The sequence below is a fragment of the Peromyscus californicus genome, unplaced genomic scaffold (genome assembly GCF_007827085.1).
Source record: "Peromyscus californicus insignis strain IS unplaced genomic scaffold, ASM782708v3 Scaffold_8__1_contigs__length_139910024, whole genome shotgun sequence".
In the NCBI taxonomy this organism is placed as follows: domain Eukaryota; kingdom Metazoa; phylum Chordata; class Mammalia; order Rodentia; family Cricetidae; genus Peromyscus; species Peromyscus californicus.
The window spans coordinates 41,020,771-41,041,460 of NW_026294606.1; the positions used below are offsets into that span (position 1 = coordinate 41,020,771).

Below are 20,690 nucleotides of genomic sequence, written 5' to 3' on the forward strand. Positions count from 1 at the left end.
CTAATACGATTTAGTCACTAAATTGTGCCACATGTTACCCTAGTGTTAGAGGCAAACCATCCCTGATTGTGTGACATCGCAGTAACTGAAGATTATGATTTTTAAAATTAAAAAGAGATAAACACAGAATGTAAGAAAAGATTCTGTGTCTAGAAAAGTAAGTGGAGTCATGATGAGGTGGAGGTGGAGGGTCGCACACAGGCTCATGAGTTAGTTGCTTGTCACTACCCAAGCCCACTGACTGCTTCCTGTCTGCAATGAAGGGCGAGTACTCTCTAGGCACACTCTGCAAGGACTAAGTTTGAAGAATGCCAGGGTACACCTGTGGAGCTGGACTCCGTGGCAACGCTATTAACAGGGATGTGTTTCAAAGAAAAGCTGTAACTGCTTTCAAATGAAGCATCTTCCTGAGTACCAACCATGTACTGGTCACAAGCCACATGCACGTAACCCACCACATCAGCAGGACACTGGCCAACAAAAACTGAGGTGATGGATAAAGAGCTCATTACAGCAAGTCTCAGGCTGGGTGTCTGAAGGATTGTGTCAAAAGCCTGTAAAGATTTCTAGGATGAGAGATTAAAAAAATCATAAGGTAAAGTTCATAATAAAAGTTATATACTTCAGAAAATATTGAGGGCCACAAAAATAAATGCCTCTCTGTTGTTTTGGTTATCAGAGGAAAGAGCTAGGATGTGGGAGGGGGGAGACAGGGAATTAGTGGTAGAGCTTTTGTCTACCATGCACGAGGCCCAGTGTTTGACCCCCAGTACAATAAACAAAAAGGGTTATGTCAGCTGCCCCACACAGAATCGAAGAGACAAACAGAATTCTCCCTACTTAACATCATTAATGTAGAAAATTCAGCTTTTGCAGGGGAATTCCTAGAGCTTGCTGGGTTCACAAATATACCTTCTTCAGTAAGTAATGAATGTATCAGTCAGCTCATTGGTACATTCATTTCAGGGTTCTGCCTCTGAACTCCCAGGTGTTCAGTGCCCACAAGCAAAGAGAAGGCCTGAGAGACTCTGGCCTCTGTGCATTGAGTGAAATCCAAGCCGGTCAGGGCTGGGATCTGAGCTGATCAGGACTGCTGTATAGAGAAGCACAACATCAAAGATGAGTCCCACCCACCTTGATACACAGAAGAGGGCTTTACAAGAGATTGTTCTTCTATTGTGGTTCTTGCACTATACAGTACAGTTATTTGTGGATTTTAACTTTTTTAAATGCTTACCTAAAGAGTTTAAGTACATATTGGGCTTGAGAGACGCGTCAGTGATTTAAGAGTGCTTGCTGCTCTTGCAAAGGATCCGGGTTTGATTTCCAGCACCCATGTTGGGTGACTCACAAGCACCAGTAACTCCAGGTCCAGAGTGTACAGTGCCCTCTTCTGGCCTCCCATGGGTACTGCACTCACATATACACATATAACTCATACACTCATATAACCAAAAATAAAGTTTTTAGAATTTAAATACCCATACATATCAAAATTAATAAAAATATATATACATACATGTACATGAACAGTTTTGGAATTAGAAACTTGAATATGTGAGTAATAATAGGCATGAAGCTGTAACAACTCTCATATCTGCTGGTGGGAGCTACACTGATACAATCACTCAGGAAAGCACTCCAAAACTTTATAATCAAGTTTAGAATACCCATACCCAGTGGTGGTGCCCACCTGCAATCCAAGCAATGAAATAGAAGGATCAAGAGTTCAAGGCCAGCGTTGACTACATGATACCCTGTCTCAAAAAGAAAGTTCCTTCTGTCCAGTTATCTAGAGATTCTTCTCGTAGTTTGGAATGACTTTCACACCCAATATTCAAAGATACAGTGTCACATATAGGTAGATATTAATAGCAGTATTAATATTGATCCTTCAAAGTTTGGATTCAGCCTTAGTGCCATGGCTGGATAGTAAATAGCTAAAGAGTGAGAAATATTATGCAACCGTGAAAAGTAATACAGTACACATAACAGCACATGTAAACCTTAGAAAGTTCAAAAACAACTTCTTGTGGTAAGATTTCACCTTATTACCATTCTCTGAGCTCCACAATTTTACTGCTTTTACCGTCTCATCTTTTGGTCTTTGTGTGTTTACGCTTTTCAACACTTGTGTTCTATGGACTGCAATGTGACGTGCAGACAAAGCCAAGGCTCTGCTCAGTTTGCCATCATTATAGTTAGGTTTAGCTCTGCTTTACTGTGTGATTGTTCATCACTGGGGAACAAATAGGTGACAAAAATTGTGTGTGTGTGTGTGTGTGTGTGTGTGTACACACATTTATTATCAGAGCACAAATATTTGTTCATTGATAATTACTTATACTGAATAAAGCTTTCCTGTCCTGACTTGAAGCTACTCAGACACACCCGAATCATTTATCTTACATCCTCTTGCGAACAATAAATAACTTGGTCTTTCTGTCCATCCTCAAGAAAGTGTCTCACTGACCAATTTCTGAAAGTGATAGGATGAAAATTCAGCATGGCGTTTTAGCCTAAGGACAGGAAGATAAGAGAGGCTCACTCAAACCGAGAAAGGAGCATTGCAAAACATAAGGAAATTCCTTTAAATAAAATTTCCCAAGAGTCCACCTGAGATTTCTCTGCCCGGAGCTTGCGTGGAAGGAGTTGCAGTTGTACAGGGCCCTCACCTGTACCGCGGTTAGTCTTTGGGCTTTGCCACTATTGAATTTAAGAATCAAAAGTATGAAGACAGTAGGATCTTTGTTGCTTGGTTGGTTATTTGGGGTTTGTTTGTTTGTTGTTATTGGTTTTTTGAGACAGGGTTTCTCTGTATCCCTGGCTGTCCTGGAACTCACTGTGTAGACAAGGCTGGCCTCCAACTCAGAGATCCATTTACCTCTGTCTGCCAAATTCTGGGATTAAAGGTGTGTGCCACCATGGCCCAGATAGTAGGATCCGTTTTTATCTAATTGAGAAAAGTAACAAGTCAGCACAGGGCGTTTCCGTAGTGTAGTGGTTATCACATTCGCCTAACACGCGAAAGGTCCCCGGTTCGAAACCGGGCGGAAACAGTTATTTTGCCTTTTCGACAGAATTGTCAAAGCAGCCGCATTTTAGCTACTGGCCCGAAGAAGGATAGTCATTCACAGAAACGGAAGCAGAGATGTAACAGTGCAGACTCAAGCCAATTGTTTCGGACTTTCTTCTTCAGGGCCATTTCTGCTTTGGCTCTTTTGTTGTTGTTTTGGTTTGGTTGGTTTTTTTATTTTTAGGGATACTGTTTTTGAGACAGTTTCTGTAGCGATACTGTATCAACATCACTAACTTTAAAAAGTGTTTTTCCTTTAAAAATAATTAGTGATGGAGAGATGGCTCAGCAGTTAAGAGCATTTGTTGAGAGTTTAATTCTCAGAACCCAGGTCACATAGCTCCTGCACTCACACGCAGACACACACACGATTTTTAAAAATCAATGTTAAAGAAATTTTTTAAAATAAAGAAAATCACGTTATTGTAATGAACAGTTAGGTTTTTATTTATGAGTTCATACTTTTCACTAAGCTGGTTGGGTGTTTTGCTTGTTTGTTTGGGTTTTTGTTTATTTGGTTTTGGTTTTGGTTTTTTGAGATAGGGTCTCACTGTGTAACTCTGGCTGGCCTGAAACTTACAGATCTGTGTTTACCTCTCAACTAAGGGAAGTACAGGCACAGGCCAGGATGCCCCACTGTGGGGAATATTTTGCTCAGAGAAAATAATGAAAACAAGATGTGTTAAATACCTTTAGTTAGGGATGATTAAACAGTGACAAATGCCCTTTGTCAAATATGAGAAGTCTAAGTTTTGTTTTATTCAGGCATTATCTTTGTCATTTGTTGCCCTTACCTGCAATTCTGTGTGTTCTATGATGTGGTATATCCTCAATGTTATGCAGTAAATGGTAACCTTTAAAGTGTTGGTTCCTTTACATATGTGTTTTACTAGATGTAACAACAGCAGCAGAAAAATTTCTGATGTTTAAAAATGCATTCAAGGGGCTGGAGAGATGCTTCAGCAGTTAGGAGTAGTTCCAGAGGCCAACAGGTTGATTCCCAGTACCTACATGAAAGCTTACAAATGGCTGGAGCTCCAGTTCCAAAGGAGCTGATACCCTTTTCTGGCCTGGGCAGGCACCTGGCTAGTAGTGCACAGATACACAGGCAAGCAAAACATAAATACATTTCAAATCAAAACAAGAATGTTTTAAAAATAAATACCCAAAGGGCCAGCGAAATGTCAACAGGTAAAGGCACCTGCTGCCAAGCCTGAAGACCTAAATCAAGCCCCAGGTCCTGCATGGGGGAAGGAGAGGGAGGGCAGGTTCTGGACAGCTTTCCTCTGACCTCCACCAATGTGTCCAAACAGGATTTTTAAAAACACACCCATGGTCAATCTTTTCACAAATGTTTACTGAATGTTTTACTCTGTCTTCAGAACTGTTCAGTGTCCTGGGGATGGGGCAGGGGCATCATCATGAACAGAAATTATCGTGGAAGTCAATTGGTAGTGGAAAAGGGAAACAGGACAGAGGAAGAGGAAAGAAAGGGGAGAAGGTGCAAAAGGGGGGAGGGAGGGAAGGGGAGGGGGAAGGGAAAGAAAAGGGAAGGGAAGGGGGTCAATGATAAAATGAGTAGGTGTTCAGGCAGAGAATTAAGAAAAGACACACCATTTCATTGCAGCTTTAGACCTTTATTTGCACTGTGCGCCTGGGTGTGGAATAGCTCCACGGAGATTTTTATAGGACAGAAAAGGTATGTAGACACTACCTCTGGCCTGTGCAGGGGATGGAGCTGCAACCTTAACGTTCTTAGCGCCACATTCTAGCCAACCACATGAAGACTCAACTTTTTAAAAAAATTCTATAAGAACAAATAAATATTCATGTTCGTGCTTTTAAAGAAAACGCTTCTTCCTTTGCCAAAAGATTTTCATTCAGATAGTCTCTTGACTGCCGCCAGGAAGCATTGCTTTTACGAGTCTTCCTGTGTCTCCTCTCTCCACAGAACAGGGCTAAGTTTAGAGAGATAAGAGCGGTTTCAGCAAAAAGGAACTTCTCCTATCCTGGAGGAAATGCCTCTTAAACTCGCCTGTTCCAACATCCACCAGAGACGCTTCCCCTTCCCATCCCAGAATCCGGAGGTCTAGAGAAGGATCAGGAAGAAGCAGGTTGCAGGCGCTTAAGGCATAAAGCGAGTTGTGGGAGGAGAGAACCCAGCGGTTCCTCGGCATCGGGAGGCCACCAGGGCTTGTGTGTCTGCTGCTCCATTTCACAGTGGTTTTTAAAAAAACACTTTATTTTATTTTATTTTGAGACCCAGTCGTATACTCTCTGTAGCCCACACTGGCAGTGAACTCGTAGCTATTCTCCTGCCTCAGCCTCCAGAATGAACCACCACACGAGGCTTCACTTCACGATTTTATTATACTTCACTATCTGGCTCCTTTCTCTTGCCTGAAGTATAAGCCTGTGCGGTCCTGATCATTGTCTCTGGATTCCAGAGTGCCCACACTTTCATGGTAGGTGGCTCAGTCCTTTAATTCAATAAATGAGGGTAAAGCAAAAGATGTGCAGCCTGATTTCTGCGGATTCTCTGGTCTTCTGGTCTTCCTGAAGGGGATCACGAAGATCCTCTGGGTGTCTTGTAAACAGGATTTCTGATGTTTTCTTCTTTCCAGAAGATTATTCTGAACAGGAATCAGCTGGCTTTGTCTGGGGTGCAGTGTAGAGGAGCGGGAATATGGAGAGAGCAGGCGTGGGGTAACAGCTCTGAGACCTGCTTCTCAGACTTCCTGAGATGCTTCCCCATCCCGCCTGCTTCCTGCCGCGCGAGGGCTCTTCCCCTCCGGCTCCAGAAGAGCGGTTCTGCTTCAGGACAGTAGCGGCTTTGGAGGACAGAACTGTCAGAGCCGTGTCCTGAGCCCTCATTCTGTGCACACAGGCTGATGCGCTCCAAAGGACGCGAGCTGCAGAGGAGCTGCCGGAGTCGGCAGTCTCCCGACTCCACCAGCTGTTCTGCTTCTAAGACAGACGCCTCCCCGTCCCCCCTCGCCCCCCGCCAGCCTTTTGTTGCTGCGGTCGTTGTTGCTTTTTGTTTTGTTTTGTTTTGGTGGCTGTTATTTGGGAAGGAGCGTGGGTGGCGAGCTCGGCCTGAGCACTGAGGATGCCTTACTTTGCTTTGGTTTCGAAGGCTGTTTTCAGTAGAAAGAAAATTCAAGCAAACGATGCAGAACTGAGCTTAGTCATTTTACCCTTAACTGAGTTGAGCCCTTAAGCTTCAAATATCGTTCTCCCTAATTTTGAAAAAAAATTGTAGTCTTCATACACACTTTTCATAACTATTTTTATTCTAAGCTCGAACAATAATTGCTCTTCCTTGAACTATAATTGCTGATACTTTTAAAAGGGTGAAAAATGGTTCTGGCATGCTTGTGGGGTGTGTGTGTGTGTGTGTGCATATGTGAGCGGTAGGAAATAAATGATGACACCAACCGAAGTGGAGGGCTATCAAGAGCAACCAAGGGTCCAGTGAGCCGCAGACAAACCTTTTATCAAAGTACAATGGACCGAAGGTGTGAGAACCACACCAGGAGACCTTTCACTTTTTGCTCTTTACAATCGCACCAAGGAGAGAAGGCATCTTGGACCCGAGTCCTAGACAAAGAAATATATCCAGTAGCATACATAAAGAAAAAAACAATAGTAAGACATCGTGCCCTGGAGCCGCAGCGGAGAGGGGGTGATTCTCATGACTCTGGTGGGGAATCTTGCTAAGCTAGCACCGTCTACCAAACCCAGTCGGTTCCCTGGGGAAAGCGAGAAGAGTGTACAATAGCAGACCAACTTCCCCTACCTGTGCCGTCTCTGCTCCAGGCCCCAGCAGTGTGCCCTCCGCCTTCTCCCGGGATTGTGTGGGGTCCCGGACCACTGCTCCGCAACCTGAAGAGCACCAGTCGGGAAGAATCCCTTGGTGCGGGCCAGCTAAGGCCCCACCCCGCTCCCCGGCAGGACAGCAGGATAAACTGTCCCAGGGCTCTCATTTTCGTAATTCATCGCTACAACCTTCAGAAATGTTGAAAACTCTGTCCCTCTCCCTCTCTCCTTCCTCATTTCCACTGCTTTTTTTTGTTCTTTGGTTGTTGTTTTAATGTACTCCTTTCAGGAATTTCCTGTTTCCCATCAGGAATTTTAAAACGAAAACACTCCAACTTGGCAGCTTTTTCCGTGTGTGGAGAGTCAGCTCATTCAGTGCCTGGAGAACCTCTGGCCCAGTAGCCTCTTATCCTGTCCCCACCACCACCTGTTCCTTAGCCTTTGTGGATCAAAAATGCTCCACTTTGTGAAGATGACCGGGTTGAAGTAATCAGGACTCTCCAGATGTCTGGTGTCCACCCCACCCTCAACCCAGCCTCTAGGATTGTTTCTGGAAGCTGTATATTGTTCCTGGTTAAAAGAACAAAACAGGTCTTTGAAGACTGACATGAAAAGAAAGTGGGGACAGACTTGCAGAGTTTGCCGTGTGTTTCATTCCGATGTCATTGAAGGAGTTTAAGACAGTCTCATTTGCAGCCATTGGAGTCTGAAAAGGGGACCCTACTGTGAGGGAAGAGAGGGACAGTAGTGGTAACTTACATTCTGCTACTGAATGTAATCTGATTCTGAGAGAGCTTCTAGTTCTGATGTCAGTCTTGCAGACAGATTCATAAAGTAATGATCAAATCTTCTTTTTGTGTACATTTCTAAGAAACAGAAACTATTTGGTTTGTGTGTAAATATTACCAGGGATCTACCTAGTGTTGACCTCACATGTGGTCCCTTCCCAGCTCCACTTTCTTTGTCTTGTCCTGGAACTGTGTGATGCAGTACTGGTTCTGACTCCAGCCAACGGGTCCCAGTGAAAAGTTTTTCGTGTTGACTCCTCATTCCGTTGTCTTTTCCAGACTCTGCTCCCAGCATTTGTGGATTTATAGTGTATACAGCTCCGGTCTTAGTCCTTGATTCCATTCCATAATGGAAATAACAAGTATGCTGTACATTCTCCTGATTGTCTTGTAAGTTAGGCTTTCTCTTACATAAATGTATAATATAAACTTATTTTATCTATATAAAAATAAACTATTACATCATCTTGAATTTATTGAGCAGATTGTAAATTCTGAAAAATTTGATACAATCATTGTGAAAAATTAAATGCAGGACAAAAACATTTTATTTGTTTTACTTTTTAAAGAATTTATTTTATTTTAAAGAATTTATTTTATTTATGATTTATTTTGATATATTTTAATTATGTATATATGTGTGTGTGTGCATGTGCACATGAGTTAGGTGCCTGTGGAGGCCAAAGTCATTCGAACACCCTGAATCTCCTTTTAAATGTCTTTAATTTATATATTTGTGTATGTGTATATGTATATAATTAAGAACACTCATACAAAGCTGGGTGTTGTAGTGCATGCCCTTAATCCTGGCACTCGAGAGGCAGAGGGAGGCAGATCTCCATGAGTTCAAGGCTACCTTGGTCTACAAAGCAAGTTCCAAGACAGCCAGGGCTGTTATACAAAGAAACCCTGTCTCACAAAACCCAAAAAGAGAAAAAGAAAAAGAGGAGCAGGAGAAAAAAGAGGAGCAGGATGATGACTCATACAGTAGCCGACTTTCTTCGTATGTCATTCTCTAAGGGTAGTTGTACATCCACATTCTCCTTCCTCTACCTTGCCCCTAGCCCCCACTTCATTTAGTCCTTTCTGTTCTTTATTTCTAGAACTGCCAGGGCCCGGACCATTCTGTCCCCTCAGTTGTCCACAAGGAACTTGACCTTGCGACCATGGTTGCCTCAGAGAACCAGCGTTTCGTAAGAACTGTCAGTTCTTCAGTAAATATCTAGTTAGGACATCTCGTGATGAGGTAGCTTAGCAACCAAACAAGGGACCCTGACCACTAACCTTCTCGTCCTGCCAACATCCTGCACAGACATCCTGCAGCTGCACAAGCCTGACGTAGTTAGAATAACGATTTCCTGCCTTCCCCCACCCTTCAAGAACTATATAAGCCCTCGTGAAAAAATAAAATTTTGCAGCTCGATCAGAACCCTGTCTTGCTGTCTGTCTTGCTTTGTGTCTCCTGTCCTTTTCATTCCATCCTTCAGGTGGTCGTGCTTCCGTTGAAGCCCTGCTGGTCGGGCTCAACCCCCACAAGAAGGACCCGGAACGTCTTCTCCAGGAGGAAAGACCAACCGGTTGGTGAGGTAGTTGGATCTCCTTGATTGGCGCCCACTTCAGAGAAGAGAAAAGTGGCAACAATGCAGGTAAGAAGTGACAAGCCATAGGACAGGCAACTTCTCACAAGATTTATTCATTTCTGGCCTAAAAGAGGCCCTCAAGACACGGGGAGCTAGGGTTAAGAGAAAGGACTTAAAAGCCTTTTTTGATTACATAATGGACACATGTCCTTGGTTCCCCCAGGAGGGAACTATAGATGAAAAAAGATGGTTACGAGTTGGGGACTGTCTAAATGACTATTTTAAAGTTTTGGGGCCGGAAAAGGTCCCTGTCACCACCTTCTCCTATTGGAACCTTATTAATGATATACTCAAGGTCCATAGACATTCTCCTGACATACAAGAAGTCATTGACACGGGTGAAAAAGTCCTGAGAGAGGTCTCCCGTCCCCTTCAGCCTGCCCTTCCGACCACGACCTTCGTTCGGTCTATGGAGGAGGGGGCTCTAACCTCGCCCGAAAATAAGAGCCCTAAGGAGCCTACCTCTCTCCGGCTTTATCCCTTTCTCAAAAACCTTAACTCCGACCTTCCTCTGGACCCTGCCGAGGAGGCTTCCCTGGAGGAGGAGGCGGCCTGCTATCACAATCCCGATTGGGCCCCTCTCAAAACTCCCCTCTAAACTAAAAATCTCTGGGCCCATTTCAACCACCCCAAAAGGCCCCGACGGCCCCTCCTAATATAATGTCTGCTCCCTATGTCTCCCCACCTTCCCGCTTTGGCGGACCCATCCTTCAAACCCGCCGAGAGCATCTTGAACTTTTAAAGGAATTGAGAGATCTAGATAAAGAACTTAAGAATCTTGCCCTCGAGGCAGGTTCTCCCACTCATAATAAAACCCCCCATACTCGTGGTCCTCAAAAACCTGTTAAGCCTAAACCGAAATCACAACCCGCCCTGGCCTTCCCCGTTACCCGGAGCCAGGCCTAGGGACACTCATCTGAGGCAACCGCCCAGGTTAGCTCTTCTGAGGACCTCGACGTCCTGGAACAGGACGAGGAGGAGGAGGACAGGGACCCACCATCAGAGGACCCCCAGCCAGGACAGACTTACCCAAAACTAAATTTTCGGCTTGTAGAAAAAATAAAGTCCGCCTGTGCTCAATACGGCCCCACGGCTCCTTTCACTTTGGCCCTAGTAGAAAATCAAAGTGAATACTGGCTGACACCTAACAACTGGTACTTTCTTGCCAGTGCCGCGTTCTCAGGGGGTGACTTTGTCCTCTGGAAGACAGAATTTGCAGAAAATTGTCGAGAGGTTGCTCTAAAAAACACTGAACAGTCCTCCTCAAAATCCTGGATGCTTGAAAAGCCCCTTGGCAGCCCCCTCCCTCCCCTATGACAAAAACGAAGTACAGGCAGGATCCCCACCCCCACTCCCACCCCCATCGCTGGCCTCCTGGCCCAGATTCAAAATGCGGGAGTCTGAGCCTGGAAGCGCCTCTCCCAAAAGGGGTCAGCCACCACTTCCTTCGCAAAAGTTCGCCAGGGACCCGATGAGCCTTTTAGCGATTTTGTCTCTCGCTTAAATGATGCCGCTGAGAGACTGCTTGGACCGGGCAAAAAACGAAAGTACCTTTGTAAAACATTTGGCTTTTGAAAATGCAAACCCTGCCTGCCAGGATGTTCTCCGCCCTCACAGGAGCAGGGCAGACTTGTCAGAGTATGTCAGTCTCTGCTCAGGCGTGGGTGCTGCCCACGCCATGGGACTGGCCATCCGTGCAGCCCTGAGAGCCTCACAACAGTCTGGATCATGTAAACAACCGGGACATTTTGCTAGGGAATGCCCTCTTAAAAACAACGGCCCTACACCTCCAGTCCAACCTGCCCAAGACACAGTCACTGCGCCGCCCCCACCTTCCACCCCATGTTCCCCCGATGCAATAGGGGCCTTCACTGGGCCAGGGAATGCAGATCTAAAATTAATTATCTTGGTCAGCCCCTCCCACCACAGATGCCCCGAGGGGCCAGCCCCTGCCCCCATGTCTGCTCCAGCGAACCTTGGGGCCTTGAGGTCTGCTCACGCCCCTGCATCCCACCCGCTTCGCTTCCGGTCCCTTCTCCTCCCTCCAGCAAGCGACCCCAGGCAGTGCTGGACTGGACCTCTGTGCCGCCTCCGACGACGCCGTGTTAGATTCTCTCATGGGGCCTCAGGTCATCTCCACTGGGGTCCCAGGCCCCTTGCCCCCGATGCTTGTTTTCAGCCGCACCTCTACAGCCCTTAAAGGAGTCCAGGTATACCCAGGCATAATAGATAACGACTTTACCAGAGAAATTTAAATTTTGGCTACTGCCATACATGGCAGAGTAACAATCCCTCAAGGCACACTGGCGCAACTTATTCCCCTGCCTCTAGATACCTGTGGTAACCCCTCAGTCAAAGATACCCCTCCAGGGTCAGCTAATTTGGGGTCCTCGGATGTATGGTGATATTTTATTTGTACTGAAATGTTATTTTATTTGTATGTTAATAAATAAAGTTGCCTGGGGGTCAGAGCTAATAGCAAGCCATAGCAGAAGCCGGGTGGTGGTGGTGGTGGTGGTGGTGCACACCTTTAATCCAGATCACATGACAGACAGATCTCTGTGCATTCAAGGATACAGCCAGCATGGAGACACATGCCTTTAATCTCAATATCAACCATAGAAGACCTGGAGGTCTGTATAGGCAGGAAGTGACCAGGAGGTCATGTGGTTGGGTTTACAACCAATGAGAAGGCAGAACAGAAAGTCAATAAAAAGACAGACACACAGGAAGTAGGTCTCTTTTTGAGGGGGAAGGACAGCAGCAGCAGCGAAGGGTAAGAAGGCGATTTTAAGTCTCAGCTCTCAGCTACTGCTCTGACCTCTTGGGCTTTTAACTCTGCATTTGGCTCTGTGTTTCTTATTTAATAATAAGACTGTTACATCTACACAGACGCCTACTGGGTCCAGCCCGTCACCCAAGACCGCCCTACCCTCACACTTACCATAGAAGGAAAAAGGTTCCAGGGAATTGTGGATATGGGGGTGGATGCCATGGTCATTTCCCAGTCCCATTGGCCATCTACCTGGCCGCTGGTCCCATCCCTTACGGACTTAAAGGGAATAGGCCAATCCAACAATCCCTTGATATGTACAAAAATGCTCTCTTGGAGGGATGAGGAGGGCAACCAGGGAATGTCACACCTTTCGTGGTCCCAGGCCTGCCCCTTAATCAATGGGGACAAGATATACTCTCACAAATGCAGGTGATCTTATGCAGCCCAAATCCCACGGTTACACAAGCGATGCTATGTATGGATTATGTCCCTGGCACAGGCCTAGGGAAGGCAGCACAGGGGAGAACCCAACCAATCCAGCCCACTCCCAAAAATGACAGACATGGACTGGGATACTCGGGTTTTTAGTAGCGGCCACTGACCCTCCTGTATCCCATGCAGACAAGATTACCTGGACAACTGAAACCCCTGGCCCCTTACTCAAGAAAAATTGCAGGCCACCACCTTGCTTTCACAGGAGCAGCTCACGGCTGGCCATATTGAACCCTCCAACTCCCCTTGGAACACGCCCATTTTTGTCATTAAAAAAGAAATTGGGAAAATGGAGGCTCCTTCAGGACCTAAGGGCGGTAAACAAGGTTATGAGACCCATGGGGGCCCTGCAGCCCAAATTGCCCTCAGCGGTTGCCATTCCCTCTGGCTATTATAAGATGGTCATTGACCTTAAGGATTGCTTCTTCACCATCCCGTTACACCCCCGAAGACAGGGCCTGTTTTGCATTTAGCCTTCCCCGCCCTAATTTTCAGGGACCCATGCTTCGCTATCAATGGAGGGTATTACCCCAGGGCATGGCCAACAGCCCTACTCTTTGCCAAAAGTTCGTGGCTCAGGCTGTGGACCCTGTCAGAATAAGTGGGCCCCAGGTATATATCTTACATTATATGGATGATCTTCTCCTTGCCGCACCTGACCCTGCTTCCCTTGAACTCAGTGGGGCCCTCGACAGGTTGGGACTCCAGATCGCCCCAGATGAAATCCAAACCCAAGACCCCTTCAGCTCCCTGGGGCTGGCACTCCATTCAGGTCCTTGTTCCCCACGTTCAGTTATGTGCTGACCACCTACAGACCTTAAATGATTTCCAAAAATGGCTTGGTGATGTTCAGTGGCTTAGACCTTACCTTAAACTTCCCACAGACTCCCTTCTCCCCCTTTACGAAATACTTCGGGGCGACCCTGACCCTACATCACCCCGTATACTACCCCCCCCCCCAGGCTCATAAGGCCTTGACCCAGATTGCCACCGCTATTAATCAACAGTCTAATTCCCAGATCTCCTATACTATGGCCCTATTTTTTATAGTTTTAGCCACACCACATACCCCCACGGGGGTCTTCTGGCAACATTCCACAGAACCAAAGGTCAAGGGTAGGTTACTTCTTTGGGTCCACATGCCTGCTGCCCTTCCAAGGGTCATTTCTGTCTATCCAACACAGGTGGCCTCACTCATTATGAAAGGGCGACAGACTTCTCGCCAATATTTTGGCAGAGACCCTGATACTATCTTTACCCCTTACACCAAGGATCAAACCCCGTTTCTATTTCAACCTTGGACAATTGGGGAATCGCCCTGGCAGGATTTATAAGAACCCTGGATAAACAACTCCCAGATGATCCCATACTTCATTTTGCCCGATTACATTCTTTCACTTTTCCAAAAGCTACAAAAACCAGTCCTATTCCTCGAGCGCTCACTGTCTCTACAGAGACGTCGAGGCCTTTGAGGCCGCCCTGCCTCCTTCCTCACACCCTTCCGTTCTGCACAACTGGTTGAGCTCTCAGCTGTTTCAAAGGTTTTTCAGACCTATCCCGATCAACCAATTAACATTTATACAGATAGTGCTTAATATTGCCTTTTCTGTTCCCCTGTTAGAAACCTCCCCAGCCATAAAACCCACCTCCAATGCCACCCCACTCTTTTCTCAGATCCAGCAGCTTGTCTTAACTCACCAATACCCCTTTTTTATAGGTCATATCAGAGCTCATAGCGACCTTCCTGGGCCATTAACTGGCGGCAATGCACAGACTGACGCTGCCCACCAGGCTGACCTTCCCTGTTCTACTTGGCTCCGTCCAACAGGCCCAAAATGTTCATAAGATCCACCATCTTAACTCACAGATGCTTCACCTTCTCTTCAAGATTTCCAGACAACAGGCCCTAGAAATTGTCAAGCAATGCCCCTCCTGTGTCATTTCCCACCCAGTCCCACACCTGGGGGTCAACCCTCGAGGCCTCCTTCCTAACCAGATTTGGCAGATGGATGTCACTCATTGTCCAGATTTTGGCAAACAAAAATTTATTCATGTCTCTATAGATACTTTTCGTGGCTTTATTTTCGCCTCTCCCCACACCAGAGAGGCTACAAAGGATGTTCTCTCCCATCTTATTCTAGCCTTTTCTACCTTAGGAAAACCTGCTAAGTTAAAGACTGATAATGGCCCCTGCTTACATCAGCGCAGGTTTTAATTGATTCTGTGATAGCCTACAAATTACACATACCACGGGGATCCCTTACAACCCCCCGGGACAGGGTATGATAGAGCGAACTCACCAAACCCTCAAGACTTGGCTGGCCCACCTCAAGTCTTCCCGTCTTCATTTTACCTCCCCTAGCAATCGATTGGGCCACGCCCTGTTCGTCCTTAACTTTCTTACTCTGGATACTGTGGTCCACTCTGCCGCAGACAGGCACTGGCACCCATCACCATACTCCGCCCGTCCATTGGCGATGTGGCGTGACCCCCTCACTGGAAAATGGAAGGGACCCGACCCGGTCCTCATATGGGGATGAGGCTCGACCTGCATTCTTTTTTTTTTTTTTTTTTTTTTTTTGGTTTTTCGAGACAGGGTTTCTCTGTGTAGCTTTGCGCCTGTCCTGGAACTCATTTGGTAGCCCAGGCTGGCCTCGAACTCACAGAGATCCGCCTGGCTCTGCCTCCCGAGTGCTGGGATTAAAGGCGTGCGCCACCACCGCCCGGCTCGACCTGCATTCTTGATCAGGCACATTCTGCCCCTAGATGGCTGCCAGAATGCCTGGTCAGAGCTGTAAATGCATCTAATTTGCCCTGGAGAGATAACCACTCTCCTGAGGATACCCTTCCTTCTGTTTCAGATGCTGCTCTTCCACCCGACCGCGATGATGGTGATGATCCTGACTCTTGGGTTCCTGATCCTCTCCCTCCTGGACCCAGCCCTCCCGGCTGCCGCTCCAGCTCCCAACCCCCACCAACCCCTTAATAGTACATGGCAGGTCCTAACTAACCGAAGGGATGTCATATGGAGTGCCTCAAAAATAACTGGTCAACCCTGGTGGCCAGACTTATATCCTGATCTTTGTAAGTTGGCCACTCTTACCTCTCCTGACTGGCACATGGATGATCAGCCACTCACGGTCAAGGCCCCCAACCTATATGACTCCTATCATGACCCGCGCCCTCGCCCTCCTGGCTGTGCCAATTCTGCACAACGTAAAAAGCTTGCCACCCAGAGGTTTTATGTCTGCCCAGGCAGCCACCGTGACAGTTCCCTCCTTCATAAATGCGGAGGAACAGAGGACTATTTTTGCAGATCTTGGGGGTGCGAAACTACAGGCAATACCTACTGGAGTCCATCCTCTAGTTGGGACTTTATTACCGTGACTCACAACTACTCGCTAGGACACATCAATACCTATGCCGGTGCACCAGAATGTGGTGATTGGTGCCACCCATTAAAGATACAGTTTACAGACCCGGGAAAACGGGCTACGGGATGGGAGACTGGATTCACCTGGGGGCTAAGACTTTATCAGGAGGGGCGAGATACAGGCGTCATATTTACCATTAAGCTCATAAAGCAGCCTGCCAATTACAGCCACCCTTTAGCCGTAGGCCCAGATCCTATCCTCAATAAGCATGCTAGACACCCTGATACCCCTTCTTTTACACCAGACCCCTTTACAGCGTTTACCCCATCCCCTCTGGCCACCAAGGACATGATCTAGTGAATAACTACCCTTATTCAAAAAAACCTATGTGGTTCTTAATGCTTCCCAGCCCAGCTTGGTCGATTCAATGTTGGCTTTGCTATCATTCAGCCCCCCCCCCTTTTTATAAAGACATCGCAGTTGATAGAGAATATACAACAACTGACGATCCAGGCAACTGCCGATGGCAACAACAACCTACTTCCAAACTCACCCTCTCACAAGTCACCAGTAATGGGCGTTACGCGATTACCCACGGCGCCTCCGTTCCCTCAGCCTACGCACCCCTTACCTCGGGATATCTCCTCCCTAATAATGATGCATGGTGGGCCTGTATTGATGGTCTCACCCCCTGCATTTCCCTAGAACACAACTCCCTCCAGTCTCCCCCCTCTTTTACATTCTAGTGCAAGTCATTCCCTGCCTGACTTATTATTCCTCGGACCAATTTGCTGTCCGATGGGAGGAACATTGTCCACCAGCCACCCCCCACCTCCACCCGGGCCAAAAGAGAGGTGATAACCGCTGTCACCCTGGCAGTCTTGCTCAGGCTGGGCGCTGCCGGAGTAGGTACAGGCATTGCTTCCCTCATCCTCTCTAATCAACATTATTCTGAACTCCCGCAGCTCCATCGATGAAGATATAGCTCAGCTTGAATGCAAAATCTCCGCCCTTGAATCCTCCTTAACTTCCCTATCTGAGGTAGCTCTTCAAAATCGCAGAGGCCTAGACCTTCTCTTCCTTCAACAGGGAGGCCTCTGTGCAGCCCTAAAGGAGGAATGTTGCTTCTATACTGACCACACGGGAGTAGCTAGAGATAGTATGGCAAAGGTCAGGGGAGGGTTAGAAAAACGCAAAAAAAAAAAAGGGAACAGGAGCTCTCCTGGTTCCAAAACTGGTTTTTAGCCTCCCCATGACTCACCACCCTTCTTCCTTCCATCCTGGACCCTTTTGTCGGGCTCCTCCTGGTGGTCGCCTTCCGCCCGGGACACTCTCTCGCCTAACCAACTTTATCAGGACGCACGCAGATGGCTACATTACCGTCCAAGCAGATTCAAGTCCATTGCCATCGCCTTGACCTACAGGACCAAGGCTTAGATGAGCCCCTCCCATCACAGACCCTTCTGCTCGGGGGAGGACGCACCTGTGTACGGGACTCACGGGCATGATAAAAAATAAGGGTGCAGGAGAGACTGCAGGGAGAAGGATTTTCAGTTTTCACACCCGAGACCCCTGAAGGGCACACCCAGTAGCATAACAGTTGGCATGATCCTTCATAACCCCTCGCTTCCCGCAAACCTCCGTTCTCTCGAAAAACATGCCGGCTTCAGGGGACTCCCTCCCTCGTGGGGACACCTGCGAGGGGAATTGGGAAGGCTCCCGCGAAGCCTACAGAGAGACTGGGTCTCTGCCCTCCCCTTAAGAGATGATAACATTTGAGCCTTCCAGAACTGGCCCTAGGACTTGGTCACTGCCTATAGAGTTTGAAAGAACGGTGGAGATGCCAGGGGCTGGATCATTCTGCCCCCTCAGTTGTCCACAAGGAACTTGACCTTGCGGCCATGGTTGCCTCAGAGAACCAGCGTTTCATAAGAACTGTCAGTTCTTCAGTAAATATCTAGTTAGGACATCTCGTGATGAGGTAGCTTAGCAACCAAGCAAGGGACCCTACTACTAACCTCCTCATCCTGCACAGACATCCTGCAGTTGCACAAGCCTGAGCTAGTTAGAATAACGATTTCCTGCCTTCCCCCACCCTTCAAGAACTATATAAGCCCTCGTGAAAAAATAAAATTTTGCAGCTTGATCAGAACCCTGTCTTGCTGTCTTCCTTTGTGTCTCCTGTCCTTTCTATTCCATCCTTCAGGTGGTCGGGAGCCCTGCTGGCAGGGGCATATAACCCCCTTCATACCACTTCTGTTTTATCCTCTTTCCCTTGAGGCCCACCTCTAATGTCACCTTGCTAGTTTCCTGGCTTCTCTGGGTATTCTAACTTAAACAAACATCTAAAGATTCGAATCTAACATCCACATGAGACAAAGCATATTTGTCTTTCTGGGTCTGGGTTACCTCATCAGGGATGACTATTTCTAGCTTCAACCACTTACTGGTGAATTTCATAATTGCATTTTTTCTTTACAACTAAGTAATATATTATTGTAAAAATGTACCACTACTTTGTTATCCATTCATCAGCTGATGGGCATCTAGGCTGTTTCTATTTCCTGGCTATTGTGATTAAAGCAACAATGAAGATACATGAACTAGTGTCTCTGTAGCACATGGTAGGGTTCTCTGAGCATATGCCTGACAGTGGTGTATCTGGACCACATGATAGATCTATTTCTAGTCCTTTGAGGAAACTCCACGCTGATTTCCATAGTGGTTGTACCAGTTTACTCTCCCTTCCCCACATGCACGCCAACATTTGTTGCCCTTTTTTTCTTTTTAATCTTAGCCATTCTGGGTGGAGTAAGATGAAATCACAAAGCAGTTTTAATTTACATTTTCCTGATGGCTAAGGATGTCGAACATTTAAAAAATATTTATCTGCCACTTGTACTTCTTCTTTTGAAAACTCTGTTTAGTTCTATGCCCTGATTTTTAATTGTTATTTCTTGGTATTTAGATTTTTAGGTTTTTGATTATTTTCGATACTAATCTTCTTTCAGATGTATAGCCAGTAAACAGGTTTTTTTCCCATGCTGTAGGCTGCATCTTTACACATAGAAAAGATCCACATGGTTGTTGGAAGTGATTGACTTGCCACTGCTTGGGGATAGAGTGTCCTAATGAAAGCTTGGACTCTGAGGGGGGCAGCTGACAAACTTGTGAAATACAAAGCAATTTAGTGTGGCTGGAACAAGCCCAAGAGGAAGGGGGTATGGAATGAAAGTGTGCCGGTAATGGGGGCTAGGTTATGTGGAGTTTCAAAGGCCACTTTAAATGCTCTAGATTTTACTTTGAGTGAGATAGGGAGTTGGGAGTGTGTCCTGAACCATGAAGGGAATAGCTGATCCCATATTTAATGGAATCTCCTGTCTGCCAAGTGGAAATGACCATGTGGCAGAAAGAGGAGACCCTTTAAGAGGCTGCTTAGACAAGTCAGTGGTAGCTCAAGAGTGAGACCACTGAAGCATGAGAAGTCATCAAATCCTTGGTACAGTTTTAAAGAAGTTCTAGCAAAATTAATTGATGAATTATTGTCACAAGTAATTACAATGTATGCTGTTGGTAGAATTTAGTGTTTAGCAAAGAAAGAGAGATGAATCCCAAGCTTACTGGAGCTTACTTTCTAGTTAGAGGGACAGCAAACTGTATGTATGTATGTATGTATGTCTGATACTTCTCATAGTTAGGGCCTGAAGAAATGGATCAGCAGTTTAGAATACTTGTTGCTCTTGGAGAAGACCCAGCTTTGCTTCCTACATGGTAGCTAACTATCATCTGTAACTCTAGTTCCAGGGGACCTCACACCCTCTTCGGACCTCCATGGACATTAGGCACATACACAGTGCATGTACACACAAATAGGCAAAGCATTCACACACATATTTTTTTTAATCTAAATACTTCCCATAGTTCCTTGAAAAGGAATAAAACATCGAGCTGGATAGAGGGATAAAGAAGGGCCAGACCACTGGCAACTAAACATTTTTTTTCTTGTGTCCCAGGCTGCCCTCACACTTGCTTTGTGTAGCTGAAGATGACTGAACTTCTGATCCTCATCTCCACCTCCTGAGTGATGGTGGTGTCCCAGTCTGACATCACCACACCTGGCGGCTAATTTGGTGCTGGAGATTGAGCTCAGCATGCCATGTGCCATAGATAGGCAAAAGTTCTACCACATCCCAGCTCATTTTGCCTTTGTAGAAACTGTTCTTTCTGAACACTGAAGATTAAAGGTTAAGGAACAAACCCTTCGGATTTATGAAGAAACGGCAGCTCGCAGAGAGGACAAGCAAGGGTAGGAATTCTGAGGTAGCAGAGACCTGTTGTGTTCATACACTGTAGGGAGCTTAAAGGAAACAGTAGGACTGTAGGTCAGAGCAGAGCGGTTGGTGGAGTAACATGGGAGGCCTGGAGGCAGAGAAGGTAAAAATTTGTGACCAAAGAACAGAGGGGAGACTGATTGTTGAGACTGAGAAGCAGGGAGGAAAGACAGGGTGAGGGGAAGAGGGTGCAGGAGGCACTGAGGTAGAGAGGGAAGAACTGGAAGATAGGAACGGTGGGGGGTGGAATCCACAGGGAAAAGGCAAGGACTGTGGCAAGGGGAAAACGGGAGAAAACAGGAGCACAGAGAGGAGATGGAGGGGCCGGAGGAGAAAGCTGGGCGGGCAGGGAGGATTGCCAAGTCAGCCAGCCTCTCCAGACTCTGGCGTCCGG

General features: G+C 46.7%; 1 non-coding gene across 1 annotated transcript; it reads left to right on the forward strand.

Moving 5' to 3' along the window:
• Nucleotides 1–2,986: 2,986 nt before the first annotated feature.
• Trnav-aac (transfer RNA valine (anticodon AAC)) lies at nucleotides 2,987–3,059 on the forward strand. The gene has a single exon. It is a non-coding gene; the product is annotated as a tRNA-Val (tRNA).
• The last annotated feature ends 17,631 nt before the right edge of the window (nucleotides 3,060–20,690 follow it).